Source organism: Miniopterus natalensis, chromosome 2 (genome assembly GCF_054644295.1).
Source record: "Miniopterus natalensis isolate mMinNat1 chromosome 2, mMinNat1.hap1, whole genome shotgun sequence".
In the NCBI taxonomy this organism is placed as follows: domain Eukaryota; kingdom Metazoa; phylum Chordata; class Mammalia; order Chiroptera; family Miniopteridae; genus Miniopterus; species Miniopterus natalensis.
The window spans coordinates 20,115,876-20,132,870 of record NC_142082.1 but is presented as its reverse complement, the minus strand read 5'-3'; the positions used below and the strand labels follow the sequence as shown (position 1 = coordinate 20,132,870).

The following is a 16,995-nucleotide window of genomic DNA, read 5'->3' as shown; positions in this document are numbered from 1 at the left end:
CTTATTAAAAAATAAGCAAAAACAAAAAACTGAGGCCCAGAGAGGAGCAGGGGTTTGTCTGAGAATACAGAGCTGTGAAAAGCCTGAGGCAGGACTAGAACCCAGTCTCTCCTCCTTTCCAGGCCAGTCCTTTTCTCACCACACTACAAAGCAAAGTGTCCCATTCTCCTCCCCTGAGAGGAACTATTTGGAGAGGGGTTTTGCTCTGGTGCCTTATTGGACATGCATATTTGGTTAGCTGAGATTGTTGGGAAGGGGCCTGTCTAGAAAGCTCAACACTCTAGAAGGGGCAGTAGCCTGGGCTGCGGGGTGTGGATTCTAGCCCTAGTGCTGCCACTAAATAGCTGCTCGGTCTTGGACAAGTCCCTTCCCCTTTCTGGGTCTCAGTTTCATCATCTGTCAGATGAGAGGGGTGGATTTGAAGATCTCTGAGAATCCTCAGAGTCATTATTTTATTTTTCTTTCATCATTGAAATTTTATTGGATGTTTTAAAAAAATTTAATGTTTTTATTGATTTTAGAGAGAGAGGAAGGGAGAGGGAGAGAGAAACATTGATATGAGAGAGAAACATGCATCGGCTGCCGCACACACTTACCCCCCACCACCCTGACCACCCCAGCTGGTGGTTGAGCCTACAACCTGGTCACGAGCCCTGACTTGGAATCACACTGGTGACCTTTTGATGCACAGGAAGACGTTCAACCAACTGAGACACACTGGCCAAGGAAAAGCAGTGATATTTTATGCCTTTGACAAACTCACGGTTAAATTGTTTCCTGCCTAACCATTTCGCCTATGGTGGTTTCTACCTCTTTATAGAGCAGGGACTCATTCATATCAAGTCTTGTAATCTCGTATCAGCTACTATAAGGTGGGGACATGATGAGAGTTGCCTTTAGAAAGATAACTGGTGGCACGAATGACATGTGTTGACTCAATCTCACTTGCCACTTACCTTGGAGGCCATTGATAATACTTTTGGGTGCTCAGCTGCCCAAAGCCAAAATTGTTTATTTCTGTCTTTCCTTCAAGGCTCTTTTAAATCTATTAGCTTAAGCCCTAGCTGGTTTGGCTCAGTGTCCCAGGTTCGATTTTGGCCAAGGGCTTGTATCTCAGTTGTAGGATCGATCTGTGGTCCCTGTCAGGGCCCATGTGGGAGGCAACCAATTGATGTGTCTCTCTTACATCGATGTTTTTCCTCACTCGCTTTCTCCCTACCACTCTCTCTGAAAAAGCAATGAAAAAAAATCTATTAGCTTATGATTGTTTTAGCATTTCTTGCTGTAGGTCAAAAGAACAAAAGCAGAATGAGTGGAGGAATATTTTCTAGAAGAAAGATAAGGAGGGAGATGCAGAGTGAACAGTTTCCATCCCATCTTGCTCTACTGGATCTGTAGGCAGGGAGGGTCAAGGGGCTGATTTTTATCATTTTAAGTGGAATTTATCTGGGTAGCCAACCAGGCACACAGGCCTAGTCCTTCTGGTATGATATGCTTTGTGAGGTTAAGAAATGTCAATGGAAACTAAGGACAGCCCTTAAGCAGGCACTGGCTCTCCCTAGGGTTCATCTCAACACAGCTGAGCTGGACCCATGTGGGGAAGGAGTGCCACAAGAGGGTCCCCCAGGGGTGGCTGCCTAGGAAGGAAGTAGCAGGTGTGACGAGAGGGAGAAATGCTTCTAGATTCAGAGTTACACCACAGTAGAGACTGACTTCTGAAGCCCCTGAGGCTAGGGAGGATGGGGGGGGGGGGGGGGGGAGAAGTGACCTGGCGTGTGTGTGTGTGTGTGTGTGTGTGTGTGTGTGTGTGTGTGTGTGTGATTGTTTTAATCCTTCCCTGTTGTTATTTGATGCCGACAATGTTCCCTCTTCAACATTGAGAGCCCTTCACATGAGCTATCAGTCAGTCCCCATGGCCCCAGTGGCCTTTGGAGGCTCCTGTACTTTCTTGTACTATAAGGGATGCCAGGCTCTTCTATACTTTCTGCCCCAGGTGTAGATTCAGCCTTCCTTCTGGAGCTCTGGTTTCCATTGCAGATGGTTTCCTGGTATCACTGCCTGCAGCTGTGCTCTCCTTCACCAACAGGCACGCAGGCCTGGTCTTTCTAGTAGGAAATGCTTTTCAAGGTTAATCGATATGATTAGAATGAAGTTGCCCTGTGCAGGCCTGGAAGGGCCTGTTGGGCTTGGTGAGCGGCTTTGTGCTCCTTGTACATCCCGATCCTGGTTAACACATTTGCCTCCTTGTGTTCTCTCTCTATTTGGTCTTTTTGGGTGGCTCTGCTTGCAAACCCAAGGTGTTGGCTGATGCTACCACTCTGTACCTTCAAGCCTCCCAACCTTCAGCCTCTTGGTGCTCATCAGCGGGGACGCCATGACTCTCAGTTCTGCTTTGCCTCCCATAAACTCAATGGCAAGGCTTTTTCTCACGGTAAGAGCTATTTCTTTTAACCATAGTCTGTTATTCCCTAGTCAGTGGAGAATCTGCCTGCTTTAACATGCCTTTTTTAAAAGATTGAATGTTGATCTGGGACAGAAAGTATAAGAAGTCCTTATTGTACAAAAGAGCACAGGAGCCTCTAAAGATCATGTGGCCATGGTGACAGGACATATAAGCTAACGTGAAGGATTCCCAATGGTGGACTCAATGTTTTAACATGGCTCTTGGGCTCAAGGGTTTATAAAAAATGTTAGTGGCTCAGAGGAGGGTCTGCAATCTTTACCTAAACCTCAAGAGCAGGTTCTTAGGCTTCATTCCTTGTGAATCATCTTCTACCCATTGCAGGAACACAGTGGTGCTGGAGAGTGGAGGGAGTGGAGGGAGTGCCCATGAGGCGATTTACCTGGGGTTGCCCTTGTGCAATGGCCCTGGGTGTGTCCACCTGAGATGTCTTAGAAGGTATTGTGTGTTGGCCAGGAGAGTGAAACAGCAAAGAGATCCTTTGGTGGCAACTGAAGAACGGTAGCACTGTAGTCACCAGGGACCAGCAGGATGTCAGCTTCTTGGACCTAACCAGCCTTCATGGATGGTCAGTCACTGTCACTCAAATTGGGAAATTTGAGGAGGTTTAATAAAGGGACGATTTATAAAGGTGTGGGCCAGAGGTAGGGAAACCACGAGGGAAACCTTCGTACTTGGGGTAGACAGGGCCTGAAGAAATAAGGGGAAAGTGTGATTACTTGAAATGGGGGATGGGAGGAGGGAGGGAGGGGGGGAGGGAGGGAGAGAGCGCAAATGTGGAGAGGTACCATATGGAGCTGCCACCATATGGCTGGCACAGGGAGGGAGCAGGAAGTAGAAACTCATGCCTCGCTGGCCTCCTGCCCTCTGCCCTCCTGCCCATCTCCCTGGTGCCCTAATCCAGCTGGAGAACAAAGGACAAGGCAGCCAGTTGATGCTACCCTATAGGCCAGCTTCCTGGGGCACAGGGCCAGGTGGAAGAGGGTGGAGAGTGGACCTGAAGGGGCAACAGAAGATTGCATCACAGTGGAGTAGAAGAAAAATCAGGAGGGGTGCATGAAGCCGTCCTGAGCAAACCCTAGTGCTGAGCAGATCCGCACATACACAGGTAGTGTGTTGAGCCACTCGCTCTTCTTGCTTTGGGGTGAGGGTTGTGACTCGTGTCCACAGTCCCCTTATGCATAACACGAGTCATCAAGGTCCTCAGTCCCCAAATGTTCTCCCCCACCCTCAAACCCCAAATACCTCTTCCCCTTACAGGTTGATGCCTGACATTCTCCTATTTTTAACTTTTCTTTGAACTAAAAGGTTCTGCTGACTGCAAACTGCGTGGCATTCATGGCTCTCTAAGTAGGGAAGAAGGAAATGAACACTTCCTGAGTCCCTACTCTATGCCTGCACCACGTGCAAGAGGTTTGACTCTGACAGACAAGTATCGCTTAAGTCGCACCCCAACCTTATAAGGCAAGTATTACTATCTGCATTTCACACGTGAGGAAAATGAAGTGTGGAGGTGGGGGATTAGCCTGCCCAATAATCAGAGCCCCAACTGAAATATTTTTATAACCTGCTTAGTCCAAAGCCCATGCAGTTCATCACCCCAGTGATTCCCAAACTTCAGAGTGCTTCAAGGTAGCTGAGGAGCTTGTGAACTAGGTGGGATCTTTACCTGAAAGCAGGTTTAAATGTGAGAAGAAGGGAAAGTCATCCAAAGAAGAGAAAAAGATACAGTGGAGGTAAGGATGGTGTCAGTCTGCTTGGGCTGCTATAACAAAATCCCTCAGACTGGGCGGCTCGTACAACAACATTGATTTCTCAGTTCTGGAGGTGGGGAAGTCCAAGATCAAGGTACTGGCAGATTTGCTTCCTAGGTTGCAGAGGGCCACCTTCTTGCTGTGTCCTCACATGGTGGAAAGAGAGGGCTCTGGTCTCCTTTTCTTATAAGGATGCCAATTCTACCATGGGAGCCCCACCCTCATGACCTCATCTAAACCTAATTACCTCCCAAAGGTCCCACTTCTAAATACTACCCTACTGGGGGTTAACATCACATGTGAATTTTGGGGTGAAAAGAAACATTCAGTCCATAGCAGATAGGAACCTTGAAGACCCTTGCTAGGGTGGGTCTACTCTGCTCTTCTCGGTGGTGACATTGCCCTCCCCAAACCCCCAAGAAGGGCTCCAATGTAACTGCCTTCTCTTTCCCTTCCCCTGACTCCAACTGAACTCCAGCATTCAGTCTCCTAGCCTCACTGGATCTCACAGAAAATATGGATGCTCTCAATAGTTAATTTGAACTCAAAGCTGATGGTATAGCGTTAATTCCATTGGTTTTGTAGACAAAATGTCCTGGGTTCAAAATCCACTTATGATCTATGTGACCCTTGCCAAGCACTTTGAAGTTCAACTTTGTTATCTGTAAAATGGAGCAATGCTATTTTCTTATTTACTTATAGCACAATGTTAGGGACCATGATGGACTTACAATGACTATAAAGAACTGTCTAGAAACCCACCTCCTGTTTCCCAGGCCTGGGCTTCTGCCTGTGACAGCCTATTTCCTTTATTTGAGACACAAAATGTGACATTTATTGAATGTTCCAGCATGCAGGGAGGGGTCCTTAGGCTACACATAGATAGCCTGCAATCCTAACCTGTAGGCCAGAGGGTTGGCTTGTACACATGAGTAAACATACAGACAAATAAAAAGGAAAGAAAGACATGGGCGTGATGTGAAGGAGGATGGCTAGGATTTACTCTTCTGAAGCCATCCTGGAGCATGGGACGTGCTAGGGGAACGCTTAGAGTGACTGAGCTTAGAGTGACTGACGGAGGCTGTTCTCCAGCCTGTTAGCTACTGGGCTGGAGCGCCCTCTAGTGATCCTGTCGCTGAGCTTGTAGGTTTTGCTCTGCAAATTTTTCTTTTTAATAAGTTCCTTTTACAGCTGGCACTAAAAGTTTTACTGAGAGTTTCTTGCCTGGAGATATTCTATGCACTGGGAATATAGCTGTATTGGAAATTCCTGCAATGTTCTTTCTTTAAATTAACTCAAGACCTGACTAGTAACTTACATTTGGATCCCTGAAGCATATAATGTACTTCATCTTATGTATTGTCAAAGTGAATTTTTAAAAATTGGAATGCATACAGCCCAAGTAAAATGAAACCAGAGCATCATGTAATATTGCTGCAAATTTGAGGAGTGAGATTTTTAGCTCAATTTTATGTGGCTTGCCATTGTATCTTAGTGCTTCTTTCCTTTTTATCCTCACTGAAGACATGCTTGTTGATTTTAGAGAGATGGGGAGGGCCTTGCTGAGGGCATTATTGTGTCTTCTACTTTTATGCATATCTCACCAGGCTCAGGAAGGTGTTCTATACCCAGTGGGTATTTGGTTATTTTGCAGACAGATCAGATGAATATCCTTGTCATACTTTTTCCCCCTTTTTATTGAATTTATTGGGGTGACATGGGTTAACAAAATTATACAGGTTTCAGGTGCACAGCCCTACAACACATCATCTGTACACTGTATTGTGTGTTCACGACCCCAAGTCAAGTCTCTGTCTTTGTCCTACTCTTCTCAGGGCCTCCTGGTGCCCACCAGCCATCTTGTCTCCAGAGGGCATTAGCAATTCAGGATTCCAGTTTGAGAGCTCAGAAGCCTCATCTCTTCCCAGCACCAGCAGCTGAGTCCATTACCAAGAGCTGGGCAGGAAGATCCCAGGCCTCTTGAATAGCAATGACATCAAGATAGCCCTCCTTCCCCCAGCCAAGCTCTGCTTTGGAGCCAGTGAGGCGACCAGGCCCTCAGTCCTGCTGGCATTTCCTCTTCTGCTACTCAATGGTTCATTAAGGGGTGGAGGGCTTGGGTGGGGGCCAGGAGAAATGGGAACAGCTACTGGAATGAAAGACAGGCGCCAGTGACTCTTTGGTTTCCAGGCTGGAGGCATTTGTAGAGAGGCAGCACTTCGTACTGGGAGGTGGAAGAGCTCATGGCAGAATTACACTGGAAGAACTTCCCTCCTGCAGCCTATGGAGAGGAACCCCAGACAGTAGAAGCGGCTAAAAAAAGACAACCCCCTACCCTGTGGAGTATGAGGTTCCCCATTCCACGGGTCTTATTATATTTCTCCAGTGATCACAGATGGTGTCTGTGTACTTTCCCTCCTCCCTGTAAGCCCAGGAATTCCTTACTGCCACCACACCATCTGGAATGCCTTCCTGGCTACTGGGGCTGCCTTTGGTCTTAAATGGCATCATGACATTGGAATTACTTTCTAATCTGGGGTAGATGTGAGTCCAGGCATGTGAGTGGAAAGTAAGGTAAGCCAAACCAAGCAAAGAAGCTTAAGTAAGAAATGAACCCTAAATGATGCTTAATTGCTCAAGCAAGACCTGGGTGGCTATGGGTGCTGTCGTGGTCCAGCAGGGCATGGGGCTGAGTGGGCCACTTCCTCACAGGTCTTCCCTCTGCCTGTGTTTTCCACAGCTCTCGCTCCCCGTTGCCCTACAAGGAAGTTTCTGTTTCTTACCCTACAAGGTCCCTGATCAGTGCCTCCATGGTATCTCCACAGCCCCCGCAGGTTGGGCAACTTAGCCAGAGGCATCAAGAGAAGACTCCCCATCAATGTCTGAGCAGTTGTTACTGAAGGTGGCTTCCCTTCAACCCTTCAACTTGTCAGCTTTCTCACAGCCCTCACACGGGGCTCCAGAAGGTGGGTGGGCTGCTCTCGCCTTGATCTACCACTTCCTTTCCACCCTCAGGCCTCCTCTTCACCTGAGGGGGAGCTGAGGGCAGGGAGAGGAGATATGAGAGGAGGTATGGTTAACCTCCCCAGTGGGGCAGAGGTTGTCTGCTGGCCTGAAATTTGGGAAGTAGCGGGATAGTCTGTGGCGCTGTCAGGAGGGAAGTTTCTGTTTCTTGCCCTCTTTTATTTATTTTTTAAAAATGTACTTGAGACACTGGGGAAAATGGGGGAAGGGTGCAGACAAGAAAGGGTGGGTTGGAAACGAGCCAAAAAACAGCAGCTGTCCAGCTGTCCATCTGACTTTCTGCATCCCTAATGTTGGACTCATTCTAGTCTGCTCCCAATAGCAAAAGAAAGAGACTGGGTGTTGCTGTCTGCCTCAAAGACTCCAGATAGACTATTCAGACCTGGGCCTCTGGGGTGGAGAGCGGGGGAGGGGGAGGGTCTTGGTTGCAATGGCCCTAAGGAAACTGTGCAAACTTGACTCATTGCACAGAACCCAGAGACTCTTTAAGGGGCCCCCAATTGACCTACCTTTCCCTGGCAGGCTGGTTAATCCCAAACGGGTCCCCCCTTGGTCTACCATGAATTTGGCATATAAACACCAATGTAGTTGTAAAAGGTTTAACATTCTGTAAACAACCCTGGTTGAATTAGCAGGTTAATCTCATGGGTTCAGATCAGTCTTGGGAACCTCCAAGCCTTATAAGGATATTTGGGAGCAAGCCCTACCTTTGCCTCTCCCTCTATGGTGTGAAAGCATCCCTAAGTCTGAGTGTGGCTGTGTTCCAATCAAACTCTATGTAGGAACATTTAAATTTGAATTTCATATGATTTTCATGTGTCACAAGATACTAACCACCTTTCTTTTGATTGTTTTTTAAATTTATTATTGTGGTAAGAACACATCATGAAATCTATCCTCTTTATGTGTTTTTAATGATTTTTAGAGGGAGAGGAAGGGAGAGGAAAAGAGAAACATTGATGAAAGAGAAACATCAACCAGCTGCCTCTTGCACGCCCCCTACAGGGGATCAAGCCCACAACCCGGGCATGTGCCCTGACCGGGAGTGGAACTGGCAAGCTCTTGGTGCATGGAAAGATGCTCAATCAACTGAGCCACACTGGCCAGGGCTGAAATCTATCCTCTTAACAAATTTTAAGGGCACAATACATTATTGTTGACTGTGGGTCTTTTAATTGTTTCTTAACACTTTAACAATGTAAAAGCTATTCTTAGTTCTCAGGCCATACAAAAATGGATGTTGAGGCAGAATTGGCCCGTGGGCTGTAGCTTCCCAGTCTCTGGTCTAGAAAACTCGGTCAAGGGCAGCCAGTTTGGAAGATTCTGTTTCAGCATTAGCTGCCAAGGAGCAAAGACAATAAAATCTGTGTTTGTGAACCCATGGGCCCTTGGGGAAGAATTCCTAATCATTTCTGTTCTTTCTCTCTCTGTCAATAAACCCCATTTTTTTTAGTTCCACATAAAAAGAGTGAATGAAGTTTCGCTTTTGTTTAGTATAAGAACGCAGTAGAAGTGTACTAGCAATTTTATTGCAGGCAGAGCAGCCCCAAAACAACAGACACTGGGAACCAACAACCTCGAAGCTGTTCAGGGCAGAGTCAGGGCCCTGCTACTTTGCAGAATGCAGCTCCTCAGTCTGCCATGCTGCTCACTGGGGCAGGCAGATGGGTCCTTGCTCAGGAAGGGGACCTGCATTTGGTTTTCACACCTCTGCCAGCTCTTTAGGAGGTTATAGAACTGGAGGAATCCTCTTGTATACTCTGTATCCCATCCCCTCTGTCCCATGCAGGTGTCGGTGGTTTCCGATGTGGCACCAAGAGCCTTGAGCAACTTTTGGGTGCACGTTTCCCGACTCAGCTCCTTGACCTCCTTTTCTTTCTCCTTCAAGATGGTAAGGCTATCCATTGCAGTCCGAAAAGCAGTTTGAAATGGAAACCCTCCTTTCTCTTCTCTCCCTTTCTCTTGGCTCCTCATCACTCACTGGTTTCAGAGGGCTGGGACCCTCAGCCAGGCCCACGCAGCTGGTCAGCGCCTCGAGCAAATTTGTATTCTGGGTTCAGCGCCATATTTTTAGGAGCCTCTTTGGAAATGGTTGGCTGGTCGCCACTCAGCCACTTGAATTTCCATCATTTCCCTAAACGACGTACCCATACAGAGAATCCTAGCTGGTAGCAGGGTGGGATTGGGCCCATGAGCACCAGGGGCTTGAGCTCCCTGCAACTCCCTGAGATGCTCTTCCACATGGAAGAACAGGTGTTCTTGTGGACAGGACTCTCATATCTGAGGTTTGTTTGTTTGTTGCCTTAGGCTTTTCCTGGCAAGCCCAGAACATCTCAAAAGCCACCCTGCACTTAAAAAAAAAGCTCTTAAGACCATCTTTACCATCTTTACATTCAGCAACACTGAGCAAATAGTGCTCTGAAGCCACCTTACTGCTTAAAGCCTCTGAATCTTGGCTCATGCTGTTCCAGGCTGTTCCCTCCCCTAGAATGCATCATTTCACAAAGAAAGCCTTCCCTTACCCCACCCCGCTCAGTGGAGCTAAACGCCCTTCCTCTCTGCTCCCTCTACATATCTGATCTTGCATTTCTCCCATACCTAGCACAAGCCCTTCATCAGCCACATGACAAGGTAAAAGCCACCATAACCTAATCACAGCTGGCTTGAAGCTGTCCACAAGAGGCAACAGCGATGAAGAAGAGCACTTGAAATATGGTGGTACACCCTCTAGCCTTAATGGTGAACTTCTCTAAAGGTGTACAGTGGGCCTTGAAAGAGTTTGAGGCCACCACTATGATTAGTATGACATTTAAAACTCTCGCTTCCAGACCGTGTTAGTTGTAATATCATGTTAACAGATACAAAAATAACTTTTGAATTATTAATAAATAAATCATTTAAAAATATGTTTCTATGTATCTCATTATTCCAGGATCTCAATGTTTGTGCCTGTCTTGTAATGAAGCACTGATACATAGAGACCACTGAGAATAGTGCATGGCATATCATAAGCAGTCAATAACTGTTAGCCACATTTAAGTGTACATACAAAAATTTAGTTTTTTACATACATATATGCACACATATATATAGAGGAACCATACAGAAACTTTTTTTTTTTTTACTGAGAGATGAATATTAAAAAGCATTTTGATATTCTGGGTTGTAAGTTCCTGGAGGGGCAGAAAACACATCTTAACTATCTTTTATTCTCCCAAGCATATAGCAAGATGCCAGGCATATAGAAGGCATTGAAAATACGCTGAACTGAATGTTACCCCAAACTTCCCAAAGTGTGTAAGCCAGCCCTGTAAGTTTATATGGAAAGTGAATAGGTTACAATAAACAGAGGACAGCTTTAGAAGTGAAAAGGTGTGAACTAGACTGGTGCTGCAGGGGCAGAGGGAGAGGGGCTTTGTCAGCAGGTAAAGCTGGCCTGAGGCTGGCCCTTCCACCCGTGTGGCAGGGCCCCCCCTTTCCGGTTCCCCAGGGGCCCTGCTGTCTGCCCAGCCCGGAGGGGCCAGGCCTCTCTCCTGCACCACCTGCACCTTGGCATCCCTACAGAGGGCTGTTGGGCTGTCAATAAGGATGTTTTCCTTTTAGCTCAGTTGTAACAGCACAACTGAGGCCTTTGTTTCTCTTTTTAAATGTTTCCTTCCACTTATTTCTAATACTTTTTCATAAATGTTGCCAATTCTGTATTTGGTATTCTCTATTCCCTAGCTTAATTAAAACTTTTTTTTTTTTTTTTTTACATTTTGACCCTTTTTACCCATTCCTTTCACCCTCACCTGCACCTCTGGCAATCACCAATCTATTCTCTGTGATGTTGGTTTTTAAAAAAAATTTTTTTTTTAAATTCATATATAAGAGAGATTATAGATATTTATCTTTCTCTGTCTGACTTATTTCACTTAGCATAATGCCTTTGAGGTTTATGCATGCTGTACAAAGGGCAAGATTTCACTCACTTTTTATGGCTGAATAATACTCCTTTGTATATATACACCATAATCTCTTTTTATTTTATTTTATTGATTTTAGAGAGAGAGGAAGGGAGAGAGAGATGAACATCAATTTGTTGTTCTAGTTATTTGTGCATCGTTGGTTGATTCTTGTATGCGCCCTGACCAGGGATCAAACCGGAAACCTTGGTGTATTGGGATGATGCTCTAACCAACTTAGCTACCTGGCCAGGGCCACCATAATTTCTTTATTCACCCATTCATTAGTGGACAAGGGTTGTTTCTGTATCTTGGCTATTGTAAATAGTGCTGCAATGAACAAGAAGGTGCATAATCTTTTTGAGTTAGTGTTTTCATTTTCACTTTTTATTGTGGACCATTTCAAACATACACAAAAGTGAGAGGATAGTATTTCCTTTTCCAAGTATCATCACCCACCTTCCAGAATGGTCAGTACATGGCCAGTCTTGCTTCACCTATAATTTCTTGGGTTGTCTCATATTTTTTATTCCGTTTTATAACACTTTTTATTGCGGTAAAACATACATAACAAAATTTGTCATCTTAACCACTTTTAGATGTACAACTCAGTGGCATCAATTATATTCATAATGCTGTGCAATCATTACCACATTTCTAAAATGTTTTTTTTATCATCCCAAATAGAAATTCTGTACCCATTAAACAATAACTCTCCTTTCCCTCTGCCCTCAGCCCCTGCTAATTTCTAATCTCCTTTCTGTCTCTATGAATTTATTTTGCTTAGCATGTTTTCAAGTTTCATTCATATTTTAGCATGTATCAGAACTTCATTCTTCTTTAAAGCTGAATAATATTCCATTGTATGTATATATCACATTTTGTCTATCCATTCATCTGTTGACGGGCATTGGGTGGTTTACACCTTTGAGTTATCGTAAATAATGCTGCAGTGAACATTGGTGTACAAAAATCTGCTTGAGCCCTGTTTTCAGTTCTTTTGGGTGCAGACCTAGGAGTGGAATTGCTGGGCCATATGGTAATTTTATGTTTAACTTTTTGAGGAATGGCCAAAATGTTTACCACAGTGACTGAAGGGTTCCAGTTCCTCCACAGCCTCTCCAACACTTGTTATTTTCCATTAAAAAACAATAGTCATCCTAATAGGTGTGAAGTTATATCTCATTGTGGTTTTGATTTGCATTTCCCTGATGTTGAACATCTTTTCATGTTCTTACTGGGTATTTGTAGAACTTTTTTGGAGAAATATCTACTCAAGTCCTTTGCCTATTTTAAAATCTGGTTGTTCATCTTTTTGTTGTTGAGTTTCAGGAGTTCTTTATAATTCTGGATGTTAAACCTTTATTAAAACATGATTTATAAATATTTTCTCCCATACTGAGGATTGTCATTTCACTTTCTTGATAGTGTTCCTTTTTTTAATTAATTTTTTCGTTAATCTTCACCTGAGGATATTTTTCCCATTGCTTTTCAGAGAGAGTGGAAGGGAGGGAAGGAGGGAGGGAGGGAGGGAGGGAGGGAGGGAGGGAGGGAGGGAGGGAGGGAGGGGAGGGAGGGAGAGAGGGAGAAAGAGAGAGGGAAAGACAGAGAAACATCGATGTGTCTACCTCACATTGACCTGTTGCCTCCCACATGCGCTCTGACCAGGGGCAGGGAGCAAACCTACAACCCAGGTACATGCCCTTGACCGAGAATCAAACCCATGACCCTTCCGTGTGCCGGCCCATGCGCTAACCACTGAGCAACACCAGCTTGATAGTGCCCTTTGATACTCAAAAGTTTTTAATTTTAATGAAGTCCAATTTATCCAGTTTTCCTTTGATGCCTGTGCTTTTTTAGTGTAATATTTAAAAAACTGTTGCCAAATCTAAGGTCATGAAGATTTGCCCCTTTATTTTCTTTTAAGAGTTTTGTAATGCTACTTCTTAAGCTTAGGTCCTTGATCTAGTTTCAGTTGTTACATATGGGATGAGGCTCAGAGGTATATCGTTATAAAGCAGCTTGTATCGTGAGTAGGCAGTGACTGTTTATTCTTTGCAGCGATTGGTTATAATACTAGAATTTTCTTAAATGATAGAAAATTGGTTAGTGGTATCTCACATCAATTTTGGGGAACATTTTAAATTTCACTTACCATTTTCAGAGGCATAAAGAAGAAGTGATACAGATCAAGTTAGTCTCACTTGTCTTGCAAAATAAGCTAAATTAAGCTTTGCTGTATGACTAACCTGGTTTTGTCTGCTCAGGGAATTTTCAGGTCTGGTTGTTGTTTGTGTTTGATTTTAACAGGTGTAACGTAAAGGTTCAACTTCATGCTTTTCCATGTGAATATCTAGTTTTCCCAGCACCATTGTTGAAGAGACTGTTCTTTCCCTATTGAATAGTTGTGCCCTCTTCTTGACGATCAATTTACCATGTGAGGGGTTATTTCTGGGCTCTCAATTTTATTCTATTGGTCTATATACTAATCCTTATGCCAATACCACACTGTTTTGGTTATTGTTGCTTTGTAGTAAGTTTTGAAACCAAGGAGTATGAGTTCTCCAACTTTGTTCTTTTTCTAGATTGTTTTGGCTATTTGTGGTCCCTTGAGATTTCATATAAATTTTAAGAGAGTTTTTTCATCTCTGCAAAAAAAAAAAAAAAAAAAAAAGCCTAGGAATGCAACATATAAAATCAATGTAATATATGACATTTAATAGAATGAAGCGGGAAAAAACACATGATCACCTCAGCTGACACAGAAAAATTTGAGATGACAAAATCCGTTAGGATTTTCATATAGATTACAGTGAATCTGTATATTACTTTGGGTAGTATTGTCATCTTAACAATATTAAATCTTCCAATCCAGGAACATGGGATGGTTTTTCATTTATTCAGGGTTTTTTTCAGCAATGTTTTGTAGTTTTTAGTGTACAAGTCTTTTGCCTCCTTAGTTAAATTTATTCCTAAATATTTTATTCTTTTTGATGCTATTGTAAATGGAATTACTTTCTCAATTTCCTTTTTGGATTCTTCAGTGGTAGTGCATAGAAATACAATCGACTTTTTATTTTGTGTCCTACAACTTTGCTGAATTTCTTTATTAGTTCTAATAATTTTTTGTAGATTCTTAAGAGTTTCTACATAAGATCATGCCATTTGTGAATAAAGATAGTTTTACTTTCCCACTTTGGATATCTTTTATTTATTTTTTGCCAAATTGCTCTGGCTAGAACTTCTAGTAATATGTTGAATAGAAATGGCAAAAGTAGACATTCTTGTTTTGTTCTTGATCTTAGGGGGAAAGCCTTCAGTCTTTTACCTTTGAGTATTATGTTTTTCATACAAAACCTTTATCATTTCTAGTTTATTGAATGATTTTATTGTGAAAAGATACTGGATTTTGTCAACATCAACCTTTTTCTTCATCAATTGGGATGATCATGTTTTTTCCCTTTCATTCTATTAATGTCACATATTACATTGATTTCATATGCTACATTCTTAGGATAAATCTCACTTGGTTGTGGTGTATAATTCTTTTAATATGCTGCTGAATTCAGTTTGCTAGTATTTTGTTGAGGATTTTTTGCATCTATATTCACAAGGGACATTAGTCTATAATTACTTTTCTTATAGTATTTTTATCTGGCTTTGGTATCAGGGTACTGCTGTAGGATGACTTAGGAAGTGTTCCTTCGTCTTCAGTTTTTTGGAAGAGTTTGAGAAGAATTGGGATTAATTCTTCTTTAAAGTTTGGTAGAATTCACCAGTGAAGCCATACAGTTTTTGCCTTTGTTGGGAGGCTTTGATTACTGGTTCATTTTCTTTACTTGTTATAGATCTATTTAAATTTTCTATTTCTTTTTGGGTCAGTTTTGGTAGAAATTTGTGTTTCTAGGAATTTGCTTATGTAATCTAGACTATCCATTCTGTTGGCATACAATTGTTCATAATATTCTTTTATAATCTTTTGTATTTCTGTAAAGTTGGTAATAATGTCTTTTATTTCTCATTTTAGTAATTTGAGTCTTTTTTTTTCCTTAGTCAAGGTGCCCTGCACTTTTATTGCATTACATTGGGAAGCATGTCAAATCTGCTGTCTCTCTTTTGTTGATATTAAAATTGATCGGTTGGATTTGGGTGTTGTCCACCTGACCCATGCATCGTAAAATTCTCTTTTAGCTTTCACCTAATGGTTTCCATAGCATTTGACAATCATTGCCCACATCTATTATTTCATAGGGGGATGCTAAAGTTTTAAGGAAGACATTTTAATGAACTCAGATATGCCAAGACAGAATGAAAAATGTATTTTCAATATCCAGCTTGCTGATTCTGAAGATTAGTGTGGTACAAAGGAAACACATCCAAGAGCCAGGAGCATGGAGATCAGCCACATGGGTAAGGTCTTAGGTAAATCATTTGGCTCTTTAAACTTCAATCTGCAAAAGTAGGGCACTGGACACGATGACCTGTCAAAGCACTTCACAGCTCCGACTCTCCAGAGGTCTACTGTTTTAATTTAACATGTAATCACAGTTATGACTGGTCAGTCTAGCTTTCAAGACACCTAAGTCTTAGTTCTTTCCCCTCATTTTATTAAAAATGTTCCCTGTTTTAAAGTTTCACGCAAGAATTCTGGTGCAATCCATTGCACTTCAGTGGTTATATTTATCACATGAGACATCACCCCAGACAAGCTGCCCAAAGGGACATCCCTCCCTTTTATTAAAGGGTTTATTCCTCCAAATACTGCCCATGCTTGGGCTATGCAAAAAGAAATTTATCTCATTTTCCCAAGAGCATCTAGGGTCCTCACACACTCTCTGCCTTGGGCAAACTCTTTTCAGGAAAGGATCTTATAGAGTCGTTCATCCTAAGGTGTAATTGACCAAGACATTCCCTTTCGGAGGTCTTTTCATTTGAATAAGAGACAAAAACTTCAGTAAAAAGCGTGAATGTATAATGGTGGAATTTTAAGGAGAATTTTTTTTTCTTGGAGAAAGGCATCTTTCTATCTCCCTCAAATGATATGCTACATCATCCGAAAAACAGCATGCCTGACAATGGTTCTAACAACATTTTTTTTCTTCTTTCAATATGTTTTTATTGATTTCAGAGAGAGAAGGGAGAGGGAGAGAGAGAAATAGAAACATCAATAATGTGAGAGTCATTGATCGGCCGCCTCCTGCACGCCCCCTGCTGGGGTTCGAGCCCGAAACCCAGGCATGTGCCCTGACCAGGAATCAAACCTCGATCTCCTGGATCCTAGGTAGATGCTCAACCGCTGAGCCACGCTGGCAGGGCACATTTCTCTTTTTTTTAAATTAAATTTATTGGGGTAACTGGTTAATAACATTATGTAAGTTTCAGGTACAACTTTATAATACATCATCTGTATACTCCATTGTGTGCTCACCATCCAAGGTCTCCTTCCGGCACCACATATTCGACCCCCTTTGTCCTCTTGGCCCTCTCCTACCCCCCCTTCCCTCTGATAACTGCCATACTGCTGTCTGTGTCTATGAGTTTGTTTTCTTACAACATTTCTTGACCTATTGTTCTTTCCTGTATTCTATAGCCTCATGGGAGCTGTAAGAGGCAAAGACCCCCTTCAAATGCCTCCAGAGAGAGCTCCACACGGTCCAGTTAGGCTGGTGAACCAGGCGAGAAAGCTACCCTTGGAGGAGGTGACAGTGGATGAAGGTCTTAGGGGCAAGTCAAGTGGGGAAAGAGGGTGCGGTTCAAGGAAGTCTGGTGGAATAGCTAGCCTTGGGAATGAGAAGGCATTACCTTTGGTCCA

The 16,995-nt window shown here is 43.2% G+C and overlaps 1 long non-coding RNA gene across 2 annotated transcripts; it reads left to right on the top strand.

Annotated features, from left to right (window-relative positions):
* Positions 1 to 5,281: 5,281 nt before the first annotated feature.
* LOC148093643 (uncharacterized) lies at positions 5,282 to 15,606 on the top strand. Of its 2 annotated transcripts, none has more exons than XR_015713979.1 (3): positions 5,282 to 7,181; positions 9,029 to 9,130; positions 15,435 to 15,606. It is a non-coding gene; the product is annotated as an uncharacterized LOC148093643 (long non-coding RNA). The 2 variants fall into 2 exon arrangements; XR_015713978.1 differs by lacking the exon at positions 15,435 to 15,606 and adding an exon at positions 9,842 to 10,081.
* The last annotated feature ends 1,389 nt before the right edge of the window (positions 15,607 to 16,995 follow it).